The sequence below is a fragment of the Carcharhinus amblyrhynchos genome, chromosome 24, assembly GCF_965287045.1.
Source record: "Carcharhinus amblyrhynchos chromosome 24, sCarAmb.v2.hapA, whole genome shotgun sequence".
NCBI classification, from domain to species: domain Eukaryota; kingdom Metazoa; phylum Chordata; class Chondrichthyes; order Carcharhiniformes; family Carcharhinidae; genus Carcharhinus; species Carcharhinus amblyrhynchos.
The window spans coordinates 36,568,714-36,581,944 of NC_137347.1; positions in this window are offsets into that span (position 1 = coordinate 36,568,714).

Sequence of the window (13,231 nt, forward strand, 5' to 3'; positions counted from 1 at the left end):
TTAATTAGATTTTCTATTTTGAAAGCAGATTGCCCACTTACTGGTACTGCACTTCATTCACTGGAAAAACACCACATTCAGCAGAGTCCAAAACTTCAAACAGCTTTCCTCCTTAGTTTGAAAACTCCTGATTCACTGTAACTGTTGATGTTTAAGTCTCACTTAAGTCTGTTGGGGCGGCATGGTAGCACAGTGGTTAGCACTGCTGCTTCACAGCTCCAGGGACCTGGGTTCGATTCCTAGCTTGGGTCGCTGTCTGTGTGGAGTTTGCACATTCTCCCTGTGTCTGCATGGGTTTCCTCCAAGTGCTCCAGTTTCCTCCCACAGTCCAAAGATGTGCGAGTTAGGTTGATTGGCCATGCAACAAAAAAAAATGCCTTTTAGTATCCTGAGATGTGTAGGTTAGAGGGATTAGTGGGTAAATATGTAGGGATATGGGAGTAGGGCCTGGGTGGGATTGTGGTTGGTACAGACTCGATGGGCCAAATGGCCTCTTTCTGCACTGTAGGGTTTCTTAAAAATTTCAGGGAATGAATCTCAAGCCCACCGTATGAGGAGGGGAGAGGATTTACTGGTAAATTCTCACAGAAATACCATTCGGAACTTGTTTGGAAGGACTTGGTGGTTTGCTAGACCAGCCCCTAGGATGAGGGACATTAATTAGATGGCAAGGCTTGTGAAACTGAGGTTATTCAGTTTACAGCGGGAAAGGTTAGGTGGAGATTTAAGCTGAGGTGTTCGAGATCATGAAGGGTTTTGATAATATTAATGAGGAAGAACTCATTAATATTTTAATGAGTTTCAATGGCAAAATCAGTGATAACCAGTAGACACAAATTTAAGAAAATTGAGAAGGAGCTGGAAGGGAGATAAGAATTTTTTATTAGAATCTGAATGCACAGCCTGGAAGGATAACGGAAACAGGTTCAATAGTAACTTTCAGATGGAATTTGGGTACATATGTGAAGGCAATGGGGACAGAGGGAGGCAGTGGTGTAGTGGTATTGTTGCTTCACAGGTAATCTGGGTTAGTTCTCTGGGGACCCGGGTTCCAATCCCACCGTGGTAGATGGTGAAGTTTGAATTCAATTTTTAAAAACCTGGAATTAAAAGGCTAATGATGACCACAAGCGATTGTCGAGAAAACCCATCTGGTTCACTAATGCCCTTTAGGAAATCTTACTCAGTCTGGCCTACATGTGACTTCAGACCCACAGCAGTGCGATTGACTCTTAAATATCCTCAGGGATAGGCAATAAATGCTGGCCCAGGCAGCGACGCAAACATCCCTTGAATGAATTACATAAAACACCAGTGGAGTGGGATTAATTGGAAAATGCAAAGAGCTGGCAGAGGCATGATAGGCTGAATGGCCTGTTTCAGAATAAAATTCAATCAATTTTGAATTTGCAAAGTGCACTGTAACATGATGATAATGTCATTGCCACAATCTGCATCTCTGTCTATAATGATCATTTTTGTAAGAAATAAATTAACTCAGCTGCGTGAGGAAAGCCTGTAGTGTGCCAGAAATAGCCTTTCATTGTCTGAAGCTTCTTTCCTGCCCTGGAACCTCATTAGGCAGGAGCACAGTTTGGAAATGTGCCTTCTCTCTGACCTGCTGACATATCTCACACTGTGAGTGGAGCCTCACAAGATCATCAGTGAAATGCCAATCCCAGTGCAGTGTAGCCAAGGTATCCACCACTGCAGATGCTCTACAACAAGGCATTCAATCTCCCTGAAAATTATTCAGCACGACAATACTGCCCATTACAGAAAATTACGTTCGTGCTGGAATTGCAGTGATAAGTTACAAATGGCATATCTTTTCAGAGACATTGTATAACACATTCCTAATGCAATTAATGGTTTAGCAAACTAAGATAATTTGTGAAAATGAATTGCACTATGCATTCCAGTATTGTTAATCAGACGGAACGCCATGCTGACAGCAGAATCAATACATTGCTGAGTTACCCTGTAATCAGTCTGTCTGATATGACTGTTGAGTATGTAGACAACAATGAAACTATTTCAATTTATATTAATTGCCTAATTTATCACATCCGAATGAGAACAGGAATAAGACAGTAAATTAGATGGAAAAAATAAACCTGGGATGCTTCAAATTAAATTGTCAGAATAGTGTAAGGTGACAGACTAAAATCAGCAAATGGCATACTTAACACTTCATAATAACATAACTGTGAAGCATATTTGCATCTGCAGATAGCAGCAGGTGCAAAGGAACAGGAGAGGGAAGGCCATTCAGCCCTTCCAGCTTGATCTACCATTCAATTAGATTCCAGTAATCTCTACCTCCTCTGTTTGCCTACCCTTTTCTTCCCCATGTCCCTCGGTATTCTCCCCCCAAACAAACATCCGTCCATCGCAGTCTGGAACATTTCACCATCCACAGCCTTATTTGGGGAGTGAGTTCTAGATTCCCAATGCATACGCACACCAGAAAATGCTGGAAAATCTCAGATGGTGTGACAGCATTGGTGAGGAGAGAATAGAGCCAACATTTCGAGTCTAAATGACCCTTCGGACGAAGAGTGAGATGCTGTCAGACCCGCTGAGATTTTCCAGCATATTCTGTTTTTGTTCCAGCTTCCAGCCTCTGCAGTATTTTGCTTTTATATAGATTCCCATACCTGTTTGTGTGACGAGGTTTCTCCTGATTTCACTCCCAACTCATTTCAACTATTTTGCACCTTTATTTTTGATTCCCTACAACAGGGTATAGTCTCTACCCTATCAAACCTCTGTCATTTTGAATGCCTTATTTAGATCACCCCTTCTAAACTCAAAGGAATATGAGTTTAATATCCACTTCAGATCTACTTCAGATCAGCCATGATCTTATTGAATGGCGGGGCAGGCTCGAAGGGCTAGATGGCCTACTCCTGCTCCTATTTCTTATGTTCTTATGTTCTTAATACAGCTAGGAAATATACAGTAAATGGCAGAACCCTTAAGAGTATTGATAGGCAAATGAATCTGGATGTACAGGTACACAGATTATGAAAGTGGCAATGTAGGTGGAGAAGGTAGTCAAGAAGGCATAGGGTATGTTTGCCTTCATCTGCAGGGGCACTGAGTTTAAAAATTGGCAAGTCATGTTGCAGCTTTATGGAACCTTAATTAGGCCGCACTTGGAATATAGCGTTCAATTCTGGTCACCACATTACCAGAAGGATGTGGAAGCTTTGGAGAGGGTACAGGAAAGATTTACCAGGATGTTGCCTAGTTTGGAGGGCGTTAGATATGAGGAGAGGTTGGAAAAACTTGGTTTGTTCTCACTGGAAAGACGGAGGTTGAGGGGCGACCAGATGGAAATCTACAAGATTATGAGGGGCTTGGACAAAGTGAATAGTCAGAAGCTTTTTCCCAAGGTGGAAGAGTCAATCACTAGGTTTAAGGTGTGAGGAGCAAGATTTAAAGGAGATGTACAAGGCAGATGTTTTACACAGAGGGTGGTGGGTACCTGGAACTTGCTGCCAGGGGAGGTAGCGGAAGCAGATACGATAGTGACTTTTAAGGACAGAGGGATATGGTCCCCGGAAGGGTGGCAGGGGTTTTTAGTTCAGTCGGGCAGCGTGGTCAGTGCAGGCTTGGAGGGCCGAAGGGCCTGTTCCTGTGCTATAATTTTCTTTGTCCTTTTAACTTGTATTACCTGCCCTTATGATTTAACCCTTTAAACCCCAGTATCATCCTAGTGAATCAACATTGTGTCCCTTCCAAGGACAATACAATTTTCTGAGGTTTAGTGTCCAGAATAGAACAGACTCTGGATGGGGTTGACCAAGGCACCGAACAAACAAAGAACCTCCTCTTTATCTTTCAATGCAATAACTTGAGATTAAAGACAACATTCTATCAGCCTTTTGTACCTGCGCGCTGGACATCTGTTGGTTGTGCACTTTGATGCCATGGCACAGTGGCATAATGGGTGGCAAGGTGGCATAGTGGTTAGCACTGCTGCCTCACAATGCCAGGGACTCAGGCTCAATTCCAGGCTTGGGTCACTGTTTGTGTGGAGTCTGCACGTTCTGGTGGCCCTGCAGCACTGTTGTATCACGTCCTCCACAACCTCTACCGCAAGGAATATAGTACTTTTCAATCAGTGGATGAGAGGCGACTTAATAGGTTTATAAGATGATGAGGGGGGTAGATAGAGTGGACGTGCAGAGACTGTTTCCTCGGGTGGATATAGCTGTTACTAGGGGGCATAACTTTAAGGTTCATGGTGGGAGATATAGGAGGGAGGTCCAAGGTAGATTCTTTATTCAGAGAGTGGTTGGGATGTGGAATGCACTGCCTGCTGTGATAGTGGAGTCGGACACTTTAAGAACTTTTAAGTGGTTATTGGATAGGCACATGGAGCACACCAGAATGATAGGGAGTGGGATAGCTTGATCTTGGGTTCGGATATAGCTCGGCACAACATCGAGGGCCAAAGGGCCTGTACTGTGCTGTACTGTTCTATGTTCTATATTCTATGTTCTAATGCTATTTAACAATTAAAGCCAATATAAAATCATAGTATTTTAGATTAAACATAATCTATCCATATCAATGATTTGGATAATGTGGCTGTGTAATATATCCAAGTTTGCTGACTGTACAATGTTAGGTGGGAGGGTAAGCTGTGAGGAGGACACAAAGAGGCTCAAAAGGATATAAACAGGTTAAGTGATTGAGCAAGACATTGGCAGATGAAGGGGGATCTCATTGAGATTTACAGAATACTGAAAGTCCTGGATAGAGTGGACATGGAGAAGGCGTTTCCATCAGTAGGAGAGACTAGGATCTGAGGACGCAGCCTCAGAGTAGAGGGACGGCCCTTTAGAATCGAGATGAGGAGGAATTTCTTCAGTCAGAGGGTGGGGAATCTGTAGAATTCATTGCCACAGAAAGCTGCGGGGGCCAGGTCATTGAGTGTATTTAAGACTGAGATAGATAGGTTCTTGATTAATAAGGAGATCAAAGGTTACAGGGAAAAGACAGGAGAATGGGATTGAGAAACATATCAGACATGATTGAATGGCAGAGCAGACTCAATGGGCCGAATGGCCTAATCCTGTTCCTATACCTTATTGTTATGGTCTTATAGGTGGAGAATAATGTAATATTATCCAATTTGGTAGGAAGAATGGAAAAGCAGAATATTTTTTAAAAGGTGTGAAATGAATAAATATTCAAAGGGATTTCGGTATCCTTGTGCATGAATAACAGAAGTGATGCACCTACAGCAATTAGAAAAGCAAAAGGAAATGCCTGACAAGGGAATGGTGACAGGACAAGAAAAGAAACGCGAGGTGGAGAAGGTGTGCTGCTGACTGGAAATAGACACAAGACAAGCAAAGAAAAGGGAACAAAATGATGGATGGTGCTTTCGCTCTGAAATTGTTCACTCAGTGTTAAATCCAGAAGGCTGCAAAGTGCCAAATTGAAAAATGAGGTACCCCAGAATCATAGAATCCCTACAGTGCAGAAAGAGGCCATTTGGCCCATTGAGTCTGTCCTGAGGACAATCCTACCAGGCCCTATCCCTGTAACCCCATGTATTTACCCTGCTAACCCCCTGACACAAAGGGTCACAAAATGTTTACTTTGAGTCTCACTGGAACAGTGCAGCAAGCCAAAAACAAGAGATGTCAACGTGAGAGCGAAGTGGAGAATTAAAATGACAGGCCACCGGGAGCCTAGGGTCACAGAATGCAAGTAATCTGCACAGCTGTCACCCAGTCTGCGTGTGCACTATCGAGCGTAGAGGAGACTGCATTGTGAGCAGCAAATACAACACATTAGATTGGAAGGAAATGACTGTTTCACCTGGGAGGAGTGTTTTGTGGTCCTGGGGTGCGGAGAGAGGAGGGAACAAACAGTACAGCACAGGAACAGGCCCTTCGGCCCTCCAAACCTGCGTGATGCCTGCCTAAACTAAAACCATACGCGCTTATCCTTCCATTCCCATCCTATTCCTGTATTTGTCTAGATGCCCCTTAAATTCCTCTATTGTATCTGCTCTCACCACCTCCCTGGGCAATGCGTTCCAGACATTCACCACTCTCTGTATGAAATAACTTGCCTCACGCATCTCCTTTTCCCCTCGCACCTCAAACCTACGCCCCATAGTAATTGACTCTTCCACCCTGGGAAAAAGCTTCTGGCTATCCATTCTGTCCATGCCCCTCATAATCTTGTAAACCTCTATCAGGTAACCCCTCAACCTCCATCATTCCAGTGAGAACAAAGCAAGTTTATCCAACCTCTCCTCATAGCTAATGCCCTCCAGACCAGGCAATATTCTGATAAACCTCTAAAAAGGCACTGCTGCGTTTACATGGAAAGGTGCCATGGGAAGGGGATGGAGTGTTGGGGTGACTGAGGATTGACGAGGGGATCACAGAGGGAACAGTCCATTTAGAATGCTGAAAGGGGAGGGGAGAGGAATTGCCCCATTTAAGGGGCAACTAGACGGTGGTGATTGATGGTGGCATCACGCGCAAGGCGGTGGAAATGGTGGTAAATAATCAGGGGTTGAATATGGAGGCTGGTGAGATTGAAGATGAGGCCAAGAGCAACACTATTGTGGTTCTAGGAGGGAGGGGAATGGGTGAGAGCAAACCCCAGGGAATGTGACAGGCATGATCGCGGCCCCCTGTCAATCACGTGAAGGGGGACTCCTTGGCTAAGGATAGAAAAAAAGACATTTCAGAGGCACTGTATTGGAAAGTTGTGTTGTCAGAACAGATGCAATGGAGATGAGGAACTGGGAGACAGGAATGGAGTCCTTGGTGTGAGGAAGTCTAGTCAAGAAAGCAGTGGGAGTTAGCGAGTAATGAATATTAGCTGATAGCCTATCACCAGAAATGCAGACAGAAAACCAAAGAATGGTAAGGAAGATTCAGAGATGGAGTATGTGAAACAGAGAGAAGTGTGAAAATGAAATGCTAGTCTTTATCCAGAGTAATCATGAGACTGTTTTCGATTATAGGGAAAAAAAACTCTGGTTCACTAATATCCAATGAAAGTCCAACAGGTTTAACTTTAGGGCTTTAACCTGGTATTGTGAGACTTCTTACTGTGCTTACCCCAATCCAACGCTGGCATCTCCACATCATCACTAATATCCTTCAGGGAAGGAAATCTGTCACCCGTACCTGCTCTGACCAACATGTGACTCCAGATCCACAGCAACGTGGTTGATTTTTAACTGCCCTCTGAAATGGCCCAGCAAGCCAAGGGTAATTAGGGTTGGGTAACAAATGTTAGCCTTTGATAATGCCCACATCCCATGCCAGAATAAAGAGAAAAGTGGAACGTCAAACATTTTCAGGGAGTGACTCCTGTTTCCCTTTAAAACCCAGGAGGTGTGCGAAGAAAAGACTCGAAAGGTAAACAAGAAACCAGGCAGATACAGAGGTAGCAGTATAAGGAGAAGATTGCCGATTATGTGGTCAAATACAGATGTGTGGGCCCAGGTTAATTTGTCTCCTGAGACCCTGCTTCATCAATATCATTGAATTAACAAGAAACACATTCATCAGCAGAAACATTCTCACCTTCTCATATTTGGAGTTGCTGGTGTTGTTTCCTGCAATAATGGTGAGAAGCAGAATGATCCTCTCTCAGTCTTTAGAAAGGCAACTCCTTCCTATTGTATCAACACAAAGCAGACTGTTACCAGACCTCTGTGGCATCTCAATAAGATCAATTCTGAAAATAAGCATGAGAAAACAACCCTTCTCCCCATTTGTATGAGATTCTTCTATGGGTGCAGTGTCTTTCCCAGGCTCTGCCACTACAATGGGTAACCTCAGCTGGGGAATGTGATGGAAATAGGCCAAAGAAATGCATACCTTTGCAAGCCAAGTATCTCAGTGCTCCAAATATACTGGGCTTAGTGGGTTAGATTCTCAGGCCAACTTGTACAAATATACTTTCTATTCCCTTGAGTTTAGAAGTTTATGTTTATTCATTAGTTTCACAAGTAGGCTTACATTAACACTGCAATGAAGTGACTGTGAAAATTCTCTAGTCGCCACACTCCGGCACCTGTTCGGGTACGCTGAGGGAGAATTTAGCACGGCCAATGCACCTAACCAGCACATCTTTCGGACTGCGGGAGGAAACCGGAGCACCCGGAGAAAACCCACATAAACACAGGGAAAATGTGCAAACTCTGTACAGACAGTGACCAAGCTGGGAATTGAACCCAGGTCCCCGGTGCTGTGAGGCAGCAGTGCTAACCACTGTGCCGACTGATTGAGGTGTTTAAAATGCTTAAAACATTCATTTGAGTCCACCCAAAGAAATGATTTCCTCTGACAGAGGCGTAAAAGTGAGAATTAGTTCAGAAGTGACGCCAGGGAGCACTTTTTCACGTAGAGAGCTTTGGAAATCCCTAAAAGGATTGGATAGCAATCAGAGCTTTCAGGCTCAGAGTGTGATAGTCTCTTATGAGGGAAGGGTATAAAGGGATATGGTGCAAAGGTGGGCAAATGGACTTGAGTACCAGGGTAAGCCTGAGGGGCTGAATGGCCTACTCTTATGTTCCTAAGCAAAGTCTGTCCAGGATTAATTCTTCATACCCGGACTTTGCTCTGTTTTGTATTTGTGCTGGCATTTAAAAATGTTTTATCTGTCTCTGTGTACACAGAATCATAGAATCTCCACAGTGCAGAAGGAGTCCGTTGTCATTTCCTCTTCCATGCAAGCTGTCTCCCCATCTAGAACCAATCTCCAGATTTAACTTCCCAAATTGTATTCAATTCGATGGTTTAAGGTGTCCCTTTCAGAAATAAGAACATAAGAACATAAGAAATAGGAGCAGGAGTAGGCCATCTAGCCCTTCGAGCCTGCCCCGCCATTCAATAAGATGGCAAAGCTCTCGCCTGCAGAGGTGCAAAATATTTGTGCCCAAATGTAACCATTTCACTTTATCCATTATACGGTCCCCACACCCAGAGTTTATGGTAGAATGCATTTAGTTTGGAGAACACAGTCCATGGAATAGCTCAAGATTGAATCGCCCTGGTCAAGTCAAAACTGCTTGGCGCACAGAGTATTTTTTAACTTATTCATTCACAGATGAGGGCTTTAACGTTTAGGCCTACACTTGTTGCTCACCCCTAATTGCTCCTTAAAGGTGTTGTTGAGCTTCCTTCCTGATCCTCTGATATCCATGGTGTGTAGGTACACATGACTACTTTCTAAATGGGAAAATTATTAGGAAATCAGGAGCACAAAGGGACTTGGAAGTCATTGTTCAGGATTCTCTTAACATTAACGTGCAGGTTCAGTCAGCAGTTAGGAAGGCAAATGCAATGATCGCATTCATGTCAAGAGGTCTAGCATACAAGAGCAGGGATGTACTTCTGAAGCTGTATAAGGCTCTGGTCAGACCCCGTTTGGAATATTGTGAGCAGTTTTGGACCCTGTATCTAAGGAAGGATGTGCTGGTAGGGGTCCGGAGGAGGTTCACAAGAATGATCCTCGGAATGAAGAACTTGTCCTATGAGGGATGGTTGAGGACTCTGGGTCTGTATTCGTTGGGAGTTTGGAAGGATGAGGGGGGATCTTATTGAAACTTACAGGATACTGCGAGGCCTGGATAGAGTGGACGTGGAGAGGATGTTTCCACTAGTAGGAAAAACTAGAACCAGAGGGCACAACCTCAGGCTAAAAGGATGATCCTTTAAAACAGAGATAAGGAGGAATTTCTTCAGCCAGAGAGTGGTGAATCTGTGGAACTCTTTGCCGCAGAAGGCTATGGAGGCCAGATCATTGAGATCTTTAAGACAGAGACAGATAAGTTCTTGATTAATAAGGGGATCAGGGGTTGTGGGGAAAAGGCAGGAGAATGGGAATGAGAAAAATATCAGCCACGATTGAATGGCGGAGCAGACCCGATGGGCCGAGTGGCCTAATTCTGCTCCTAAATTTTATGTCTTATAATCTTATGGATTCTCCAAAACACCCAACCCCTAGCCACCCAACCCATCCCTCTCCTGACTCCCCAAAGCATCTGACCCACCGACCACTCTACACATCTGTCACTCTATCCATCTACTACCTACCCATCTGCTAACATATCCACCCACTGCTAGCGTACACATTCATTTACTCACCCATTCACTGACACTAGTTGTTTAAACTTACCATGTGGCAGCTGGTGCCACAAAGAGGGGGACATATCACCCACCCCCACCCCCCGCTCTACGGTGCTACCATGGAGTTCTCTAAGAGTTGCTGTATTTCTGGAGGATCTGGGCTGGGAAGACCCAGCAAGAAATGTGAAGAAGCATTGAGATGTGAAAAAGGCCAAGCAGAGCGGTAATTTCTGCTTTGTAAAATAGAGACATGGTTGGAGAGATAAACATTGACCTAGACACTGTCCAAAAATAAGCTGATCTTAAGACAGGAACGGTCTCATCAGGAGAACTTCAAGGGAGGGATCCATTGTTCTGATGTTTGATAGATTTGGGTCGAAATTCCTCCATCCCATCCGTGACTAGAATTTTGGTGGGCGGGTTGCGGAGAATGTGAAATGCCATTGACGGTCGGACAGGAATTTCCAGCTCTTAGACTAGCGTGGCTGGTCTGTTTACAGAGTGCCTCCTGAGCCCTTCATAAAACAACCAACATTGTCTTGTCTGTCAGACGTGAATGGAAACCTGCAAGCTATTTTAATACCTGCTATCAGTTATTACCAGATAGAAAAATCAATACTTAACAGCAGCTTGCTGCTTTCAATTAAAGCACCAGAATTTATCAGACCAGAGAGTAATATTTAATTTTATGAAAAGGTTTGGCAGCTTACTTCTAAAATGATGAATTGTTTCTGCAAGATATTGGAACATTTCCATAAGGAAAGACAAACAGAAAATAGAAGGGAGGAAGTCAGAAAAATTAGTCATCAGAGAAGTGGTGTTGAACAAATTGTTGGCTCTGGGGGCTGACAAATCCCATTCTAAAGTCTTGAAGGAAGTGGCTAATGAGATGGTTGATGCATTGGTTTTAATTTTCCAAAATTCCCGAGATTCTGGGAGGGTTCCATTAGATTAGAAAATGTGAATGTTAATTCCTTTATTCAAAAAGGGAGGGAAACAGACAGCAGGAAACTAAAGGCCTGTTAGCTTAGTATCTGTCGTAGGGAAAAAGTTAGACACTGTTAAAGGTGTTGTAGCAGGGCACTTAGAAAATGTCAGGGCAATCAGGCAGAGTCAACAGGGTTTTGTGAAAGGGAAATCATGCTCAACCAATTAATTGGAGTTCTTTGAAGGAGTCACATGTGCTTGTGGGTAAAGGGGAATCTGTGGATGTACTGTACTTAGATTCCCAGAAGGCATTTGATAGGGTACCAAAGGTTATTGCGGAAAATAGAATCTCATGGTGCAAGGAGTAGCATATTGGCATGGATTGAAGATTGGCTAACTAGCAGAATTTGGACAGAAGGCATAAATGGTCTTTTGGTAACTTGATTGAAACCTGTGAGATCCTGAGGAGTATTGATGGGGTGGATGTGAAGAGGATGATTTCTTTTGTAGGGGACTAGGCACTCACTGTTGACGAATAAGGAGCTGTTCATTTAAAATGGAGATGAGGAGAATTTTTTTCTTTCAAAGGTTGGTGAGGCTTTGGAATTCTCAAAAGGCAGTGGAAGCAATGGAATGGATGCCTTTCTTCATTCTCACATTGTGAGGGTTTACTGGTAAATTCTTCATGAGCATGTGAAGCATTTTTTGGGATATCCTGAAGTTGAAAAGATGATTTTTTTTAACACTTCCGCTGGAAATAGCTGCAGTTTACAAACACATTCATACTCTTGCTTTTCCATGTAGCCAGCATTCATCTCTCTGCCATGCTTGGTGCTTACCAGGAATACATACTGGGGAATTGTGCACTCTCGACTCAATGGGCAGTGGGGACTGGGGGTGGGATTTTATGACAGAGTCTCTCCCACCCCTTCCTCCCTGCTGCCGTGGTCAGACTTGCTGGCTGGAACACAAAACCCTAACCATGCAGGGGTGAAATAAAGAAGGGACACTACCATGGGGGCAGGGTTGCTGACGAGACTGTAGGCGCAGTGGTGGAGGGAGCTTTGAGGTTTAAATGAAGTCCTTATGATCGTTTGGAGTGAGTCCATATAGTATGTGCTCCCCCCACCCACCCACCCCCAAGCGGGTTCTCAGGTGGGGAGTGTAAAATATCATGGATGGGATTCCCTCCGTTAGCCCCTCTGGGAACTTGCCCATCCTGACCTAGGCACGATTTTACAATGCAGTGGGCATGGCTTCAGTTGGGAAGCCCTTCCATGTTCCAATTTAGGCCCATAAGTGGCCACTGAATGGCCTCTTCCTGCCCAGCCTCAAGATTTTGCCCTCGATCTTAGGTGGGAAGGAGAGTGGGGGGATGCCTCAATTGGAAGACCCCCATCACTCCAGAGACAGTCTCCCCTCGGGGACTGGACAGCCCTCCCTCCAACCCCATGAAACCAAGATTTCCCGTCTTGTGCCATCTCCCCAAGGCATTTCCTTCTCTCCCCTCCTTGGGACCGCTGGTATTTCCCAGAACTGTGGTCCAAGGACTTAGCCTCAGGTAAAGCACCGCAATACCTCTTCTGGCCACCGCGGAGCTGTGCTTGGATGGGCTGGAGAGCTGCCAACACAATCTTATTGGCCGACAGCTCTGTGAGGCGGGAATTCTGTCCAAGTGAAGATGGAACTTCTGCCAATCAGCATCCAATTGAGTGCAAAATGGCAGTGGGCCTGTCAGGAGTGGTGGGGATGCCTTCTCCACCAACTCCCAGGATGAAGGTGGCCAAGCGCTCACCATCCAGAAAATTCAGGCCATTACTTATTAATGAGAGTTAAGCATTCACACATTTCTGCAAATTCCCACTGAGTGATAGCAATAACATTTATTTAAATGCATTCAACTTTTTTGTACAATTTTTCATTTCCTGCGTGTTACAATTCAAGTTCCTTCCTTCCCCCTTTTGCACTCTTAAAGGCAGATTTCTAAGGTCTGCCTACAATTCTGAGAACCTCAGGTTAACCACAGATTGCGATAACAGGGCCAGCCTCACCCTGGAGAAATGGGAATTTGAGACAGAGTTCTGGCACCTACAGGACCAGACATGAATCAGCAACTTAGAGAGAATCGGAGGGGATGAACGAAGAACAAGTACAGACAGTTGACTCTGTGTCTGTAC